This window comes from Emydura macquarii, unplaced genomic scaffold, assembly GCF_026122565.2.
Source record: "Emydura macquarii macquarii isolate MOO-44397 ecotype Brisbane River unplaced genomic scaffold, CSIRO-AGI_Emac_v2 contig_968, whole genome shotgun sequence".
NCBI classification, from domain to species: domain Eukaryota; kingdom Metazoa; phylum Chordata; order Testudines; family Chelidae; genus Emydura; species Emydura macquarii.
Genome location: NW_027131105.1, coordinates 10,467,164 through 10,486,598, shown reverse-complemented (window position 1 = coordinate 10,486,598; position 19,435 = coordinate 10,467,164). Strand labels below are relative to the sequence as shown.

Here is a 19,435-nt window from a genome sequence, read left to right as displayed (position 1 = left end):
TTTAGGTGTACAAAAAATGGCATCATTCCAGATTTGCACCAGTATAACTGAGAGGTAAAATTTGACCCTTTAACTGTAACTTATAACATTTCAGCAAGTCTCAGTTCCTTCTCTTCAAGCCTGCAAGAATCAGGCTTCACTGGGGAAAAAAAGCCTGAATTTTCTAAGCTGCAATTTGAGAGTTAGGGCCCCCATCAGCACGATATGGAATGTTTTGCTCATTCGTGCTGTATAAATAAATATCACAAAATGTTTTTTGGACTCTGCCTTGTCTGTTACTGAAACCAAAAGTGTTCGTGCTTCCAAAAAGACCCGCTGAGGCTAGGTTCACATTTACAGGGATTTTCAGGTTGGCAGGCAGCCACTGGACAACTTATTGAAAAATCAGCTAGAAGTGATATACAAGAAAAATACAATTTAGGAGAAGTCAAAAGGTATAACAGACCTCATCTAAAGTTGACAATGATAACAACTAATGAGAAAACCAACAATCTATTTATTTTGTAATCATTTAGAGTTCTCAAAAAGTCCCTAAGATTTTCTAAAACTCTAAAATATTGATAGCCATTTTGTCTAATTGAGCTATTCCAGATCATTATAGTATTTGGACAGAAAAACCGAGAAATATATCTACTTTTATGAATTGCACACTGGTACTATATTAAAATATAATCATGGTGTTGATGCTGCAAAGAGGACAGCAGGGGTGCAAGGACTCTCTTTGCAGGAACAAGGCCTCAGTTTGAGAATAAAGCTGGGATAATAACCTACCATGAATAACTAACACTTTTTCTGTAAAGACCTTGAAGTCCTCCAGTGTATTTGTTTAAAAGTATTTGCTAACTTCTTCAAAATGGTTTTTGCCATTTGAATACCTCACAAATCAGTTTATTACAACTATTCAATAGTCAAACTTCAAAATGCTTGGTTAGGTAACTAAGAGACATGGTATTGTTTCTATTCCCTGATCTTATGTAGCTAACCAGCACAGCATGAATTGCAAATTACAAATATTACAAAGGACTATATAATTCAAAATTTGCTTTTGGCAAATAGTCAAAGATTCATGCTTAAAAGTTGCTTTTTCCACAAGCACGTAATTCCCTACTATGCCACAAACTTCTTATAAAACTCTGGGGAAGTCACTTACCAGCTCCGTGCCTCAGTTCCCCATTGGTTAAACGGGGATAATAGCACTTCTCACATGGGTATTGTGAAGATAAATACATTAAAGATCTTGGTGTGCAAATACTGTCAGGCCATAGAAATACCTAAAATAGATAGACTTGGCTGGCAGAGATCAGGAAGAGTTCTATAGAAGCACAATAAAGGTCTGGAATGGATTGAAGCGTGCAAGGGATGTTCATATAAACTGGAGAAATCAGACAAGCCTGCAGGCTCATTTCTTAGATCAATGCTCCATTATCCCTCCTTTGGGCTTCTGGACCTCTTTAAAGACTGGTCTCACACCTCTGAAATCGGGGTGGGGTTAAATACAGATTTTAATGGGAGCAGTGCCCTAACAGAACAAAGTATTCTAGCAATCTGTTCTATGTAGGCAATTTTGGTTAAAATGCAATGTCCAGAGAAAATCCAGATGCAATGAAGAGCCATAGATTCATTGCCCTCATTTTACATGTGTTAATGGGGCCCTGGCTCTAGACACTTCCACAGTGCAATTAGTAATGATAATGATGCAGCATCTGTTAGTTGGTAATTTTTTGTGAGCTATCTTCCTTTTTACTTCCAGGTATCCATAGCATAAATGAGACAAATTTGCAGTTTCAGAATAATCTGAAGCAATTGTAAAGGGCATGTCAGATCACCACAAGAGTCTACATGAAACACTTTGGCACATAGCTATACAAGTCCTGAGGTAAGAGCATTTTACCTTGATCACTTTACTTATTCCTTAATTACTTAGTTCGTCTTGCTATGCTCTAATTTATAGTTACCCTTCTGGTATGTTATCAGGGAACTGACAGACACAGATGAGAGAAGGGGGAAGTGGACAATAGGAAATCTGGCTTCTGAGATCAGAAACAACTTGAGACACGGACCTTTCAGGGACAAGCATAAATAAGATGCGAGAGTGAGGGATGCATTGTCAGAAGAGGCAGGTGTGCTTACTGAAAGATTGCATGATGCATCCATGGGAATTACTATTACTAATAGAACATTGACTGTACTATATGTTTGTGATCACTGAGCTTTGTATTGAAGGATGCCCAATAATCTGACAATGGGAATAAGCAGCTGCAAGAGGCAAGTGAGGCATAAGAAAGGGGAATAGAAGGAAAAGATTTAAGATAAGGAAAATCTCTTAAATACGCTTTAGAGACTATTCTGTAGGTTAAGAAAACTATTGACTATAAACTCCAAAGGGAGTGTTTAAAGATGAACAAATCACTAATCAGTGCTGGTGTGACGTAAAAGTAAAAGGAATTAAGGTTTGTCCCTGTGACTGTGCAAAGCAGCAGTGACTAGACCATTACTCTTTTGTGGAGGATCATCCAAGTAAAATATGGGCACCCTAGGAGCCGTAAGCCCCTAGAAAAATTCATCCCGTTCATATTTGTAAACCATAATTGCTATTTTCTGGTCTGTGATCCTATCCTTATATAAATTGCCCCCCTAATAAGATTGTTTCTTATTATGGTGAAACAACGTAACAGAATTGGACTGATTTAGATAATATTATGGGAAAGCCACGTCTCTGTCCCTCTCAAGAAATTTAAGTGGTTCACTGAACCCTCTCTGTGAGATCTATCCCTCGACTATACCAACTAGAATAAAGATTAGGGTCTAATTATACATTCACCTAAATCAACCGAGGGGTAAAGAGGATAACATGAAAAATAAAAGCAAATATTTAGTGGTTATTAATGTTGTCAGAGCCCTAACTTCGTGTGAAAGGAAGTATTTTCTAGTGGTTAGAGCATGGGCTGGGGAACCAGGAATCCTGTGATCAATTCACTCTTAACCACTGTCTTGCGGTGTGACTTTGGGCAAGACACTTAACTTGTACATACGCTTCCACCTACCCATCAGAAACAATTGGGATGATAGTACTTATTTCACTGTGGGGGAGGGGAAGAGGAAGGGTTGTAAGGCAATTGATTATCTGAGATCTTCAGAGAAAATATGTAAGAGCAAAGTATAATTAACATCATAATATTTTGCCTGCTAAATGTGAGTAATTTCCAAAGGATCTGCTCACAAACTGGATCCTCTGAACATAGATCACCACCACCCCTTCTGAAGAGGAATGGTATCAGCCACCTCCCTGAGTGTTTCCCCTTCCTATGGACCCCACAGAGGACAGTCAGGTGTGCCCAGGAATCTATGGGTTGTGTGGGGAACTGATGGATTAGGGAAAGATTTGGTGGGCATACCCCTACTCCCATCAGACTAGTGAGAATAATTAACTTTATTTGGAGCTTTTTTGATGTTGAGAAACACCCTTAAAAGGGGTCTCTCTGGGGCAGCAAGGGAGCTGCATAAGGACAAGAGCTGCAGAGATAACTCTGTTCCCAGCAGATCCCTGAGTTCTATAAGGATGTAGGGATTTAGCAGAATTTGAGAGTTAGACTGTGGTCTCTTCTGCAGGGACGAGAAAGGGGGAAATCTCTGCCCCCATCCTTTAAAAGAACAATGCAGAGGGAACATCTCGAGGGGTCTTTTCCCAAAGATCATCTTTTCCATATAGGGGCACAACTTGTCATTGTGGTTTTGTTTCTGCATGTATATTTGCACATTTGAAAAGAAAAGAGTTTACATATAACTCAGTGAAGTATTTCTGTGCTTACGCTGTATCTGTTTAAAGGTGTGTTTGGGAGGATAAAAATCAAAGAAACTCGCATGTGACAAACATACAAATCTAGCTATAGTTTTATAGTTGTGCTGCAGCCAAATGTACGAGCCACTTTATTGCAGGTGGACACCACATGAATAAATAAAAAATATATAATTTTAAGAAGTGATCTGTGCCCAGAAAGTATTAATCTCACTATGTTATGTGTTTTGGTATTTTTATTTAGAGGTCTGCACAACAGGTTACTGTATAGAAACAAGCCATTATCTATATCTAAAAAGCAAATGGGCCAAACACAGCAATGATGTACCACTGCATTGAAATCCATGAAATCACACAGGATGAAAATTAGTGAAAAATGTAGGCTTAAATAAATCCCCTAAGACTGATGAGGAAAGTTCTGCATTAGTAAAATTGGTGAGCTACCTAGGGGATGAGAGCAGGAATTGGGACTCTTGTAAAGGTCAAAAAACTGTTTTCTCACTTTTGTATATTTTTTTCAATTTGAACTTTGGAGAGGTCAGTGATATTCAAAATACCTGTCCCAAATATTGCAGAAGAGACAACATGTCGGAAGCACATCACTAGTTTGTAATCCAAAGGTTCAGGTATATAATGGGTTTTTTGCTGAGACCCTAAGTGGTGACAGGCTGCTCTGTCTCCAATCTGTGAGCTAGAGAGCTGGGCAGAGCAAATGTCTAGGTGTGCTCAGCAACCCCAGTAAACTGCTAACTACCCAGGAGACCTCTCTTTTGTCCATAATGAGAAATGCCATGAAGTATGCAAAGTAGTACTTTTAGAGCACTAGATGCACTTCCCAGGTATCCCAGGTACCATATTCTGGGGGAAGAGTTAGGCAAGTGGTGCTTGATGTTAGAGGGACCATGAAGGGGCGGGATCAGTCTTCTTTGCAAGGCCACCTTCATCCAGGTTTTACCTCCTGGATGCTTCCTCTACCTCAATAAAGGTCTACCTCTTGGGGTACAAAACCCCCAATAATTTTTAGATACCCACTGGGAGGACCATTCTGTAAAATCTTATTTCCTAATGAGCCACCGTGGATGGATGGTTCTCCCAAGAATTCTGTTACAACTGTATAAATGGCAGTCATTCCCAGGAATACTGTATTTCAGTTGTGACATTGCTAGGGATGAGATGAAATCTTTGGCCCCAATTTCATGGGGTTTGAACCCCCCCACTCACTCTAAAGATGTGAAAATGGCCTCAGCACTCCTTGGTTGGCTTAAGGCTAAAATGAGGACCCTGAGGCAGCAGTCTCCTAGGAATTTTGGAGGTAAAAGGAAGGAGCTATATTTTAAATGTTTGTCCCATTATCCATGTGGGAGAACTCTCTCTCCTGATAGAGTGCTCTTTGGCAGTTGGTGGACAGATGTAAACAAGCCTTCAAGCTGCAACAAGTTACTGAGCAGCAAATGAGAGTGTGAGAATCTACAGCGCACTAGTTTGCCCTCCAGTAACATCTCTTGTAGAACTGCTACAGCATACTATGCTTTCAAACCCTGAGGGCTTGCCTATAGTTGAAAGTTAATACTGATAAAAGTAGGGTCTGAATTTAAAGTACAATAGTTATTCCTGAATAATTCTATGTGAAATCTTTTAATCTGGATTAACTTTATGCAAAAACAACCCCTAACTCGGAGAGCTTGTGCTGCCCCTGGCTTTTCTGCTCCCCTGATGCAAGCTCAGATTCTGCAGATTTCAAAATCTTGGTTCCCTACATATGGATCTCCCATTTTATTTGTCTAAATTTCACAAACGTACAACAGCCAGCACCTATAGATCCTTTATAGATCCTAGATCTTACAAAGAACAGACCTTTTATCTGCCAGTAACTGTGCTTCTTAATTTATGACATGCCATCTGGTACTTCTTCCCATGGACTCCTTGAAATAGAAGCTCCCACTCAAAATCACTGGCATATATTTTCAAAGCTCTGGGTAGTATTTTAGCTATGACACTCTTATTAAAATCAATGGGAGTCATATGACTGAAGCCCCATGAAATGTTTTGAAAATGGACCCCATGGTGATTTTAAGAGCTTGAAGGTTCAGAGATCCCATTAAATTGTGATTTTTGGCTCACTTAGGCCAATTCTCTTGTTAGTGTTCTAGGAATACTCGCACAATAAGGTAATTAATCTGTTATCATTTCTCTGTATTTTCAACACTGGACTTCAATTTTCTGTACCATAGAAAATAGAAAGTCAAACTACAGTGTTGAGTGCCATAAAAATACCTATAAATAAACAGGAAACAGCACAATATAGCAAAATGGTAGTATTTAAACTATTTGAACAATATTTATTTTATTGCTACTTGTCAATAATACCTAGCATGTATGATCATCGGTACCTAAATGGATAACTGTCTTGCAAGGGGAATTACTAGAGAAATGCTGCACAAACTGTTTCATCGCTTTTGTTTAGAATAATTTTGCAACCTTCACATTTTCTCTTTTCTTTAAAATTTGGGGAAACAGCTATTTTTGCATTGAAAATATGCAAAATATCAAGGTTTGAATGTGAATTATGACATTCACAGACACCTTCCACTCAGAATGCACCAGTGCTACCCAGGACCACTAAGTTAAGAGATCAGGAAAAAAAAAAAGCAGTCTCTGAATCCCAGCACCACTCATTTGCACCCATCAGCACATAGGACCAGCATTTAAAATGGCTGCCTGGCTACTAAGGAGTGGGTGGGATTGAACATGTATGTGTACCTGTATGGAGAGATGGTGACAGGCGTCTGCCTGCAGTGAGGAGATGGCATAGCTGCTGCGGCCTGTTCTTGTTGTCTAGCATCTCTGTGAGCTAGCCTGTCCTTGGCAAGAATCAATAATATTTAGTAAATGTACATTATCTTGGAGTTTAAAGTTACTCAAAATATGTAAGATCACGAAGCCAGGATTTTGGTTTTGGCTTCTCAAACAAAGGGATGCTTCTAAGCAATAAAAACTCATACTATTTATGTATTTAAAGAAACAAAGTATGGTACATACAAACTATGACTTGGTTTCTGCTCTCAGTTACATTAGTGTAAATATGGAGTAACTTTATTAACTTAATTGGAGTTACTCCAGCTTTACACTGACATAACTGATAGCAGAATGTGACCCTATATGCTATAATCATTAAAATACTGGTCATTCATTATCTGTTTGGCTAACAAAGAACAGACATTTAATCCACATTTGTTTCACCAACAGGATATATACCATAAGCATGAAATAGCAACAACTTACTCTAAACTCAAGTTCTGGAGTTTATTATTTTTTGTTCTCATTTCTGATGACCGCAACTATTTTTCATGAGCAGCTCCATGTAAGTTTTTCTTTAGTTTGTGCCAGCTATGGAAAAAGGATAATGGGAAAAAATAAATCACAAATATGACAATGGTAGCAGCTGGCATGAATTGCTTTTTTTAGTGTACTGTATTTATTCCTTAGATGGGAGTGTGTTTTGTTTGTATTTTTTGTAAACTAGGGATATAATCCTTAGTAAATTTTCATAAGACCTGCACCAGCTATCAGCTAAGATTATGAGAAATCATAAGACAAGAGATACTACAAAACAGAATTATCTGTATTGTGGTAGCACTTGGAGGTCCCAATCAAAGATAGGGCCTCTTTGTGGTAGGCGCTGTCCACCCATAAATAAAAGATGATCCGTGAAGTTATGATGATTCCATAGCCATATATATACCATGCTTATTATCTGGGACAGAGGCAAAGACGTTCCTCCCTTTCTTGTTTATTCTTTCACCAAAATTACCCTTTACAGCAAATATGTTCTACTTGCTTTTTCTGTTAGCTGTTTATATATTAGCAGTTTATAAACGAATTAAAATACAAATGAAATTGTATGAACACCAAGAAATATGATCATTTTAAGAACTTTTAGACTGTGCAATATATGCATGTCTATTTGAACTCAAGCTGTCAGCTCTAGTTGAAGCTAGTTAAACAACAAAAAAGGCAAAATTGAATATAATGCCCTTTTGACATGCCTTTGTAATAAATGATAGAACAGAAATGGCAGAATTCTGTCTCCTGTGGAAAGTTTTGGTTTTCATCATTTTAAAGGTGAGGCAATAGAGAGACAGCCGAAATCTGCAATCCTCACTCAGGTAAAATTCTCATTGAAGTCCTGAGTAAGAATTGCAAGGATTAGATTAAAAAACCCAATCGCACAATTAACACTGAGTTTTATTGATTAAAAGAAGCATCAATGGGATGGGAACAAATCATATGGGTTATGTCTAGGTTTAATCTAGTTGGCCACTGGATGTCACTGAAGGCCTCAGAAATACAATGGAAAACATTCTGCATTTCTCAACTACACACAGGTAATGAAAGGCCAGCTACTCATCATCCATGGAATTTAAGCATCCTTTGTGGGGGACAACATTCTTGAGACGCAGAACTGTTGGAATTTTTTAAGTGTTTCTCAATACAAATGTTTATCACTGTAGTAAGGGGAGAAATGGTTTCCCCTCATGTAAATGATGGATTTAGGAGTATCAAAAAACTTCTCATATCCATAAATTGGAGGGCACGCCAATTACCCAAAAATCACATTGATAAATAGCAGTTGACTCTGAATTTCATGTAATCCATTAATCCAACATTTTGGGCAGCTCAAAACATTACAAATTAAGGGGGAAAAAGTTATCTGAAAAAATTTGAGGTTGGTCTTTCCCCTGAAACTGTGAAAGGGAAGTGCCAGATTCCCACATGAGGTGTCATTCTTGAAGTATTCCTGACTCAGCTGGAAGCAGGAAGTACTAGAAAGCCCAGTTCTGTTGGCTCAGAGAGTATGGATAATTCAGAAAAGCATTGACATATTGGGTGGGTGTCTGAACTGAAGTGAATCTCCCAACTTTTGGAGGTTTTCACCTATCACTTCATACAGCTCATATACTCTTCATTGACAGGAAACAAAATTGCTTTAATGTTGGTAGTAGAAAAATATTAAGGCCTGATCTTGAAATTCTTTAATAAGGCAAAATGGTCATTGAAGTCAATGGGAGTTTGGCCTCTCTGAAGAGAGCAAGTTCAGTCCTGTACTATGCAGTGTTTTTAACATTACTAATAACTAAACCCATTTCTAGGAAGAACAAATACGAGTGTTATTGAAGTAATCTATTATTGCTACATTTTCCTGGGATTCAAGCATGACTACCATTAGGGTGCACAATGGGCATCAAGACATTGGTATTGCAATACCTAAGCAAAGGAGATGAGATGACAATTGTATGGTAATGACTTAAAATGCTACTGGCCACTATAGCACTTCAATGTAGACACTTATTACAACAATGGAAGGGGTTCTCCCATTGCTATAGGTAACTCACCTCCTTGAGAGGCGGTAGCTAGGTTGATAGAAGAATTAGTTCATTGACCTAGTGCAGTCTTCACTGGTGGTTAGGTCGGCTTAACTATGTCTATCATGGGTGTGGATTTTTCACATCCCTTTGAGACATTCCTATGCCAATGTAACTTTTCAGTGTAGACCCAGCCCTAAGCCTTTAAGCAGGTCCAGAGTGGACTAAATGTTTCCAGAAGGCTGAGCTGACTGCTTCTGTAGCAATTCTGGGCCTGTCTTCTGACAAGCCTGACTACCTAAATGGCTAAAAACCTGCACAATGAAAATTCAGGGGTTAATGTTCTTACTAAGCTCACATTTAGAAAAACATAAAACAGATGTTCATATCAAAATATGATTTCCCACCCACCCACCCAAGAGCCAAACATGAAAAAGATGTTAAGCTAAAGCATGCATGTTAATAGTTCTATTCAGATATTTTGGTCTTTTTCAGATGCATAGATGTCCAGAAAATCTTGGTCAAAGCAATTGTGGGTAACAGTTTAAAAAAAAAAAGCCACTGTTGGCTTGAACTAATGGTGCTGCTGCTTTATCTCAACAGGGAAGAACTTTTTCTTGGGGGGGAGGCATGTATTGAATTATTTCTGTAAATTAAACCTATTAATCGGCACATAAAATGCCAAACAGGTTACCTGCACAGAGGTATAATGAATATTCAGTGTTTCTGCAAGGAAAAAATGCAAATAGTATTTAGAGTTATATAATGACATTAGGAAATCATGCCCTTTTATGGTCAATTCCATAGTAATATCCAGACATGACAGCATAAGTCAGAAATGTAACAAACACTACATTACCAATGATGATAGGAACTCAGCATTTCTGAACACCTTTTTGCAATTTACAGTGTTAATATTTCAGTCAGCAGGCACATGGTGCGTATCCAAATCTTTTAGACTCTACAGCTTCAATGCATTTTTTCAGAAGAGTCAGCTAACCTGTGGGTGCAAATCCTGCTTTTGCATGGATGAACAGATGTGAGCATGCACAAATGCCTATTAGCATACAGTTTAGGTAGCCAGTTTTGAGCAGTTGGCCCTGTATTACTCATAAATAGAAAGTTTTTTAGGGCTAAATCTACAAATGCACAGATATCGATAAAGGTAGGGATATTGGAATAGGAAGAATTTATACTGTACGTTTAGGAGATATTAATGAATATTATTTCAGCACACAGGACCAAACTCTAATCTCATTTTCACTGGTATAAATCCCGAGTAACTGAACAGAAAACATTTCTTCAGATTTACTACAGGTTTCCAAGATCAGAGTTTGGCTTTGTTATTAAAATAGGTCAAGAGCAGGCAATAGATAAAGTGTAAATTATCTAGAGTATATCCACAGCACATATTAAGCCCATGGGCTAAGCTCTTGATTTTAGTCAAAGAGTACAGAGCACAGGTCAGATGAGTATGGGAAACAGTGCTTTAAAGCCAGAGGGCTGCTCGAACTTATGACAGGCTATAATGGCAACAGGAGGCCAAAAATGCCACCAAGGATCAGTGAAGCAAAGGATATTCCGACCACACCTCTTTTTCTCCAGCAACACTTCCCCTACTGTGCTGGTAACAGGGATGACTTAACAACCCATGTTATTCTGTATTTCCATAGGGTCACTCTTGCACTGGAATGGTCTTCCCTGGACCAGATTTACCCCGGAGGTGAGTACAAAACAGCACAACAGGCACCAGACTCTGGCCCCAGATGTTTATTACTATTTCCTGAAACTTAACATGAATGAAACATTGTTTTCTTACAGAAAATAAATTCAACCCCTAAAATTGCTCTATAGTTGAAAGTATTGTAGGTGGAGGATTCTCACAGCATGTGGGTCAGATGGCTTCTTGCAAGACAGACCTTTCTCTATACTTGATCTTAGTGGATGTCACTTGTTTTTTCCATGGCAAGAGTATTAAACAGATAACAGTTGGCCCTATGGTTCATGAGTTAGAATCCATCTCATCCATTCATAAGCGTCGAGAAATACTGATAATACTAATAAGATTATACCCATGATTTTCTTATGGTTTACAAACTTGTCAGTGGTTTCAGCAGCTCTTCACCTGGACCCAGACAGGCAAATTTTTTCATTAAAAGACAATGAGTCAAATGCCATTATGCTTGTGGGCCAATGTAGGATAGATGCTTTTAGAAGAAAACTAAAGCAATATTAAAATTGATGTTACAGTGAACAAGTCTTCCTCCACTGACTCCAGCAGAAAACAAGTGTACACAAGTGAAGCAATGGAACCACTTGTGGTGAGAACTAGTACCTGTCTCTACCCCAGAATTTGTGTTTTCTGTTTAAAGAACATTCCCAAAGGTTTGATCCCTGACCAACATAGCTGTGACAGGGAAAGCCCTTGGTGTGTATGCAATTATATTGGCAAAACTGAACTTTTACTGGCACAGCACGCATCACTTGGGGAAGGGCTGGAATAAGCTGCCCTGCCAAAAACCACAGTTTTACCAATAAAAGCTGCCTCCACACTAGGAGTACTTTGCTTGTATGCAATTTACTCTAGTGTGGACCTGGCCTAAAAGTGGGAGAACTGCAAAACTCCATTTCAATATTTGTAAGGACATGAGGTCAAAACCCCAAAAAAACATATAGGCTAGTGGAGCCAATCACCCGCTTCAGAAAAACAATTGGCTATGCTTAGTTCAGTTTGTAGTTCTTACCTCAGGGCCTTGTTTATTCTTCAACACAAGACAAGGAAACTTGTAACAGTAACGGTCCCATTTTCAACCTAGATTGTGAGAGCCTCCAGCCACTCAATGGTTAGGACCGCCCCCACTCCAAGGGGGTCCATAAGGCCTACTCACAGTCTTTTGTTTCAAGCACAGGAGAGTGTATTCCCAGCTCTATTTATAGGAGTCCCCGGCTCCCTCATTTATACCACTTAGCTGGAAATCAGCCACCCCAATCACTTGATGCTGTCTAGCTGCGTCAAATGATTCCCAGCACCTATCTGCCAGACTCCTCTCCAGAACATGGCTGGCTCCTATCCCCACCTCCACTCTATCGCAGCCCAGCCCTTAAAGGGGCAAGCTGCCCTGTAACAGAGTGCAACCAGAGAGACAAATGCCAAAAGTGCAGCTAGTCCTATAACCATAATAGAATGCCAGTGTCATTGACATTTAGTAGAGCAATACCGCTGTTAGCAATGGGGAGGGGAGGGGAGGGTTAGAAAACTTTCCAGCTGTAGATAGGGCTTAAGGGTGTGCAAGTTAACAAACTGTGTCTTGTTTAATGTGACCATTTAAATAGTTAATCTAATGGGTCTTTTGGCATACATGATACCTCTATCTATTGTTGAGCTGCTCTTCCTCTAATGTAACTTTTTAAATATATTAAACATTTTGCATCAGATTACACTGCACTGGCAGTAAGATAGCTTCACACACACACACACACACACACACACACGTGTATGTATGCATGCATACATACTGTCACACACAGCCCTGCTAAAGTTCCTCCTGATTGGACACTCACCTGGCCGCTGTGTTTGGACCTCACACACTGGGCCCATGTGCTGAGCATGCTGCAGCACTCTCTACCCCTTTGGCTTCCCTGGCACATTTCTGAGGCACAGACTCTATCTATTATCCCTTCACGGAAGCTGCCCAAGGTACCCAGGACCATCACTGACACCTGAGACTCCCCAGTAGCTTAAACACACACTTTCTTAGAGCTCCAACTTTGTGGACACACTGGATTAACAGTTCACCTTTTCAGTGACACATGATAGGCAAAGGCAAATAGATTCACAGGCTTTGAAGGGTTCCAAAACCCACTTACTCTTTACTTTAGGTAGCACAAGAAATATACAGATCTAAACAAACAATAAAACACCTATATACTTTTCCCTACCTCAGTTTCTTTACCATACCTGAGTATTCTTTAGGCATAGGTCAGAGTCCTCTAAGGAGTCCAGGATCCTTTCTCTCCCCTGTCTTCCTGAAGACGGCTTCTCCTTCAAATCATGGAGTCTCCACTCACTCACTGCTGCCTACATGCCCTCCTTCCCTCTAAAATGGCTGCTGAGAGACCCTTCTTTTGTGACCGCCAAACCCCTTTCTCAGGTGACTGCCTGATCAGCCTCATCAGGGGATCATAGTTCACAGCCATGTGGTTAGTTACCAGTCTCTTAGAGTTTAAACTTGAAAACTTGGTTTGCCCTGAGTGGTAGCCATTTCTTTGACTAAGGGTGTTACATTTAAATGGATGATCATCGAAGTCTAATAACTCTCCATTGTTAGCTCTGTACCACTACCTTTTAGTTTGAGATACAGAAGTAAAAAGACAGCAGGAAGGCAAAGACCAGCTTTACAATCAAAATGGAGGTTGCAGACTGACACCGATACATGTACAGACTCCCCAATACCAAACAGAATTCATAAACTGATTATACCAAGTGTGCCTGCTTTCATTCTTCTCCACGCAGCTTAATTTTCCTTTTTTTCCTATTAATGGTTGTCCAAAGAAAAATTTGTCCTTGCTAGACTGAAGAGAAGCTGAGCAGTGTGCTATATAAGATATGTATTATATAGGGGCCCTATGTGTGCTATGAGGACTATAAAACACATCTCCAGTTACTACAGATTACATTATTTTAGTTGCTCTGCTGCTTTTTCTGCTCTCATCTTCTCTTTCATCACTGCTGATAGGCGCCCAGTCATAGTGCACTTCATGTGTTGCCTGTTTCATCCAAGGGCATTTGAACATAGGCCCTGCTCTATTTCAGAACGCTGCTTATAGCAGGAAAATGGTCTGGGAAACTGAGTTTCTTCTTATTTTGCAAAGAGTTTGTGACAGCTGACCAGGCACACTACCGTAAAGAATAATTAAAAACTCTGTAGTAACATCCACTGAAGCAGACAATTCATAACACAATGAGTTTTGCAAGTGATAACAACAGCAGCGGTACTGATATTGGTGGAAGCAGCATGTGTAACTAGAGAAATAGATAGCTGGGTCAGTTGACCATGAAACAGTTCCCTTCCACTATTCTTGTATTTTTCTCTGCATGCAAGTGATGAAATGTCAGCTGTTTTTGCATGTGTGAAAGAGCTTGTACAGGGGACTCATGTGTAAGAACATGCACATGGTGTTTTTATAGCAAAAATAATGTTGGTTTGCAATACCCACATATATAGTATTTTTACTAGAGCTGTGAGAGCTTAGAAAAACCTACTGGGAGGGCAAGCATGTGTGTGTGTGTGCATGTTTGTGTGTGTTTTTAAAAGAAAGCTCACCTTTAAATGTAATTTAAATCAATTCAGGAATGAAAAGTGGGGAAAAAAAATAACAGAAAGGAAACAAAAGAGAAACACAAGACATGGAGAGCAAAGAAAGGAAGCACAGTGAAAGGAAAGGGACAAGTTGGGTTTCACCCACTGCTTAATTTGAGCCAGGGATTGCCAGGGGCTCAGCTCTGGCACCTCTAGACTTGGCAGTTCAGAACCCCAGCACCTCTTTCATTACAAATTGGGCCTTGGGCTGTCGTGGGCTTTGTATAGAGGGTGTTGGGGCACTCTCCCATCGAAGTCACACGCACACGTATATTATATATGTATGACTGATTGAGTGATTGATGGATGTGTGTAGGTCACTCATGAGTCTGATGTGAACACATCAAATCTATAGAGGCTTTGGGGCCATCTTCTCCACTGCCTATGTAGCACATGTGCAGTAATGATTTACAAAATCTGACTCAGGAGAGCGCTGTGGTGATGGCAGTGGAGTTGAAGCACTGGATTCACTGTACCTGTCACAGACTGCAGTGAATGGAGAGCGCTTTAACGTGCTGCACTCCAAAAGTCCCACGTGGATAAGCTGGCACACTCTAAAAGGTTTCTAGTCTGCACTGATGGAGTTTCAAAGGGGATTATGTTAACTCGCTCTAGGAAACTTTTTCCAGTGTGCTAGCACATATGCATGGGGCAGTTAGAGCAGAACACATTAGAGTGCACTGCAGCCTGTGGCAGGCCCTTTGAGCAAAGGAACCAAGCTCAGGATTAGGAGCAGCATCAGCAGAGGGGTCCTGAGGAGATTCTCCTGCAGCAGTGCTCCAGGGAAGTGCAGCGAGAAAAGCCATGGGAAGGCAGGGAACAACAACCCAGATACAAAGATGGCTTGACTCTTTTGCAGTGCCCAACAGGCTTCCCCCTTTTGCTTCTGCTGCTGACACTTCTTGTACTGTCACAGCCACCAACACAGCCTGGATGCAGGACAGAGACCCTATTGCATTCAAAACAGATAAATAATGTATAAGTGCCTAATTGCTCATGTCAAATGTATGCACACACCTTTGAGTTTTTGCATGGAGCAGTGTATGCAGAATGCAATCCACATACACAATACGAAGGCAGAACACCATCACACAGGTCCCGATGTCCATTTTAGTCCAGTACTCAAGCACATACCCAACATTAAGCATGTGAATAATCATACAACTGAGACTTTAATGCTTTCATTATTTTTTTTCTTTCCCCTATGGCCAGTGCACTCCCCATACATAAAGTGACAGTTCAGCTCACATAAGCAGTCCTTCCAATGCCAGTCTCCAAATTACCTTCAATTACATATGTGCAAACTCATAGATTATGCACAGTTGTCCATGAGTGCATAGTCTGAAGACAGTGAGAGCATTGCACAAATGTTACTGAGGACCTAATTTGGCCTTCAGAGCCTCTGTTACTGGTGAGGCTGCAGCAGATGGAAAGAACCTATCTCAACTTTATAGTTAGCCCCTAATCAACAAAGTGACTTAGGTACCTAAAGCCTAGATTTAGGCACCTCTGGTTACATTTACACTATTAGTTGGGGTGTGATTCCCAGCTCATGTACACATGCTCGTGCTAGCATAAATAGTAGTTAGTGTAGCTGCTGGAGCATTCATAGCAGCAGAGAAGAATGGCTTAGCCATACCAGATACAAACTCAGCTGAACCCAACGGCTACATACTTTGACACTGCTGCCCAGGCTACCACAGCTACATTATTACTCATAATCATGTTAGCTTTCATAGCTTTCATGTGTACGTGAGCTGGGAATCACACCACTAGCTCAGTGTCGATGTAGCACGTGTCACGGTTTTAGGCACCACTGCAATCCACAAAACCCTCACGTGACTGCTGCCGCCTAATGCTGTAGGCACCTAAACTCATTCAGTGCCAAAGTTTTTGCAGTAAAAGTTTTCTGAGTGCCTAAGATTCTGCCTTTGAACAGTCACACTGCTGTGTTCCTCTAGGTGTCCGGACACCTACCTCGTACCTAAACCCTGGCACAATCCACAAAGGGCATGTAGTGCGCAGCGTGGCCGGGCCCTCCGGGTTCCCCCCTTGTACAAAGGACTCATAGCCATCTGCGTTGCAGTCACCCATGCTCGTTTATTTACAGTGCACACAGTCAGTTCCCCGGTCCCTACCCTAGGCACTCTAGGGGCTCGGAGGCTCAGGGTTGCTCGCCCTTCCTGACCAGCAAGCAGACGTACTCGTGGTCCTCCCCACCCTGCTTGCCCATGCCTCTCCTGATTTCCTGAGCTGGCCTATATACCCTTCCTGGCAAGGTAGCCAGCTGTTCCCCCTTTGCCTCATAGTCAGGGCTCTGGCTTAGCCTAATCAGTGCGGTCAGCTGTTGCCTGCTCCCTTTTCAGTTCTTGGCTCTGCTGACCTGCACTGCCTCAGCACAGCCCACTGGTTAGGGACAACAGAGGGGTTTACCATTCTCCACTCTGTCACAGGGGTGGAAGATAGGCAGAGGAGCACCTATCTTGCTTGTGGGGCTTGCTCAGGTAGATGTGCTCAGAGACCACCTAGCTCCTCACAAAATAGCCAGGAGGAGGAAGTCTCCCTTTTAACACAGTGGTTAGATTATTTATCTGGGATGTGAGAGACCCCAGTTCAATTTCCCCCTTTGCCTGATGAGGTGAAGGGATTTAAACAGGGGTTCCCCACCACTCAGGTGAGTGCTTTAACCACTGGCCTACAGCGTCTTTCACTATCCAATTATTTAATTAAAGTGAAACAACTTCAATAGGCAAGATTGAGAGACCCACACTCCAGTGGTTAGTGCACTCCTTGCTGTGGTGCAGAACCCTGTTCAAATCCCTTTTGATCAGGGAGAGAGGGCTGGAATTGAACCACAACCGCTTACATCCCCGATGAATGTCCTAACCACCGAGCTAAAAGTTATAACAAAGGCCTCCTCCCCCCCACAGCCATTTTGTGTGGAGTTAGGCACCAGCCCCCTCATTTCTATCAGAAATGAGTTAAGTGTCTAAGCTGCCTGACTCCAGAAGTGGGCATTCCCAGCTATGGACCACAAGCAGCGATAGGCACTTCCCTGCGGTCTGGATTTATGTGGTAAATTCTGTGAGGGGGCGGGGCTCTGGATACACCTCTTTGCATTAGCATCTCTGTGATGGTTCCCAGGAGTACTCAGGGTGGTGAGGCACCTTGCTACCACCTGACCTTAGCATGAGGAAGTCTTGTCTGTGCCTGCTGTGGATCAGTTCCCTGAATCCACCAACCTCTGGCAACTCAAGCACTATCATCCAGGCCTCCTCATGCCTTGCAAACTCTGTATAAGTTAGCAACTGGCACACACCAAATCCTCTGAGTATGCTCAGATTCGCTACTCCCTAAGGCCAGCTTACTGGGATTCAACTCAGGATCACCACTCTGCTTAACACACAACACTTAGATATATTTATAGTGAAAACAAGAATAAGTTTATTATCCAAGAACAGAGATTCAACTGATAATAAGAAAGAATACTGGAAACGAATGCATATAAAACAAAATCATAACAAGCTTTCTAGAGCCTAAACTTAAGTCATAAATCATTCCCCTGTCTGCTACCAGATAGCTTACCCCAAGTCCTTTTCTCATCATTTTCAACCCAGTTGGCTGAAATCCCCTCTCCGTAAGATGAAACACACTGGCAGCTTGTCTTCATAGACTGAAGGATGCCAGGACATTTATATTCACCCCCAGACCTTTGATCTTCACCTGAAAACAGAGTTCCCCTTCTCACTCCTCACCTCCCTCCATTTACCTCTTCCTGTTAATTTCCTTCTGACTTTTGTTGTCCGACATCCAATACCCAATAGGCAGCTAGGGAGATAAGTGTCTCCCACCTCCTCTGTGGAGAAGTTTGTCTCAAGACATGCTACCTTTAGTGACCTGCCTTTAAGTACAAGGTCTAGAGAACATAATTTAGAGCATCTATACATAACTCCTCATGTATTTTCTGTACATACATATCACAATGATTATGATAACTAGTGTGACAGACTTTCAGTAGAGGCCTCACACAACCCCTCTTGGTGATCCCATATATCCCTACGCACCACTGTGTCCTCTGCCAGTTGACAACCAGGGGTCCTTGAGTCACAATCTCCCAGTGGCTAGCTTAGGGAGCTCCCAGCCTAGCATTCTGGCATTTCTGGATCCCACGCGTAGGCACCTATCCCTCTCTATTCATTGTATTGTAAGTCTTGGCACCTAACTCAGGCTTTGTGGGAGCCAGTATTGTTCCATTGATTTTCTAGGCACCTAAAAGTTAGGTGTTGCAGTGCCTAAGTCTCTTTGTGGATCTGGGCCTTACAGTCCAATGTAATTTGGCAAGGCTGGCAGAAAGAATTGAATATTCTTCAGTTTGCAAGCAGCACACCTGATAGAGAACACCATGGATATGGAGTCCAGAAGAAGTCACTTTTCAGAAATAAACAATACTTTAAACTTGAAGTGCTAACATTTTTATGCATGCAATTTTTGTATATGGGAAGATTTTAGTGGATCAGGCTGGGGTTGAGAGAGGGGATTTGGGACAGAGGGTGTGTTGGCTAGGGGATACTGGATGAGTGGGATAAAAACCATCTCTATTTTTCTCTAGGTTCTTGAGCTCTTGGCGAGCAGTTTCCTCCTTCCAGCTTCTTACTTTGTGGAGATTGTAACTCAGATGGAAAGAGAACTTCCTCTCCTCATCTCTGTTTGGGAGGTCAGTAGCAGGGAATGTAAGCAAAAGGGGATCACTGGAGGGAAGATTCTGGAGAAGCAGGAATGGAAAAGCTGGTCTGTCTCAATTTTAGTGGAGTAGAAAGGGCAAAATCTGGCAACAATAGAAACTCATTTGCAACTTTAAGTGTTTTTTAACTTGCTATAGAAAAAAATGGAAATTAAGAGGCATAGGAAAGGAAGGA

General features: G+C 41.2%; 1 long non-coding RNA gene across 1 annotated transcript; it reads right to left on the bottom strand.

Annotated features, from left to right (window-relative positions):
* Positions 1-6,555: 6,555 nt before the first annotated feature.
* On the bottom strand, positions 6,556-13,252 carry LOC137150503 (uncharacterized). The gene is made up of 3 exons (XR_010918985.1): positions 13,118-13,252; positions 7,079-7,183; positions 6,556-6,657 (listed from the first exon to the last, which is right to left on the bottom strand). It is a non-coding gene; the product is annotated as an uncharacterized lncRNA (long non-coding RNA).
* Between the last annotated feature and the right edge of the window lie 6,183 nt (positions 13,253-19,435).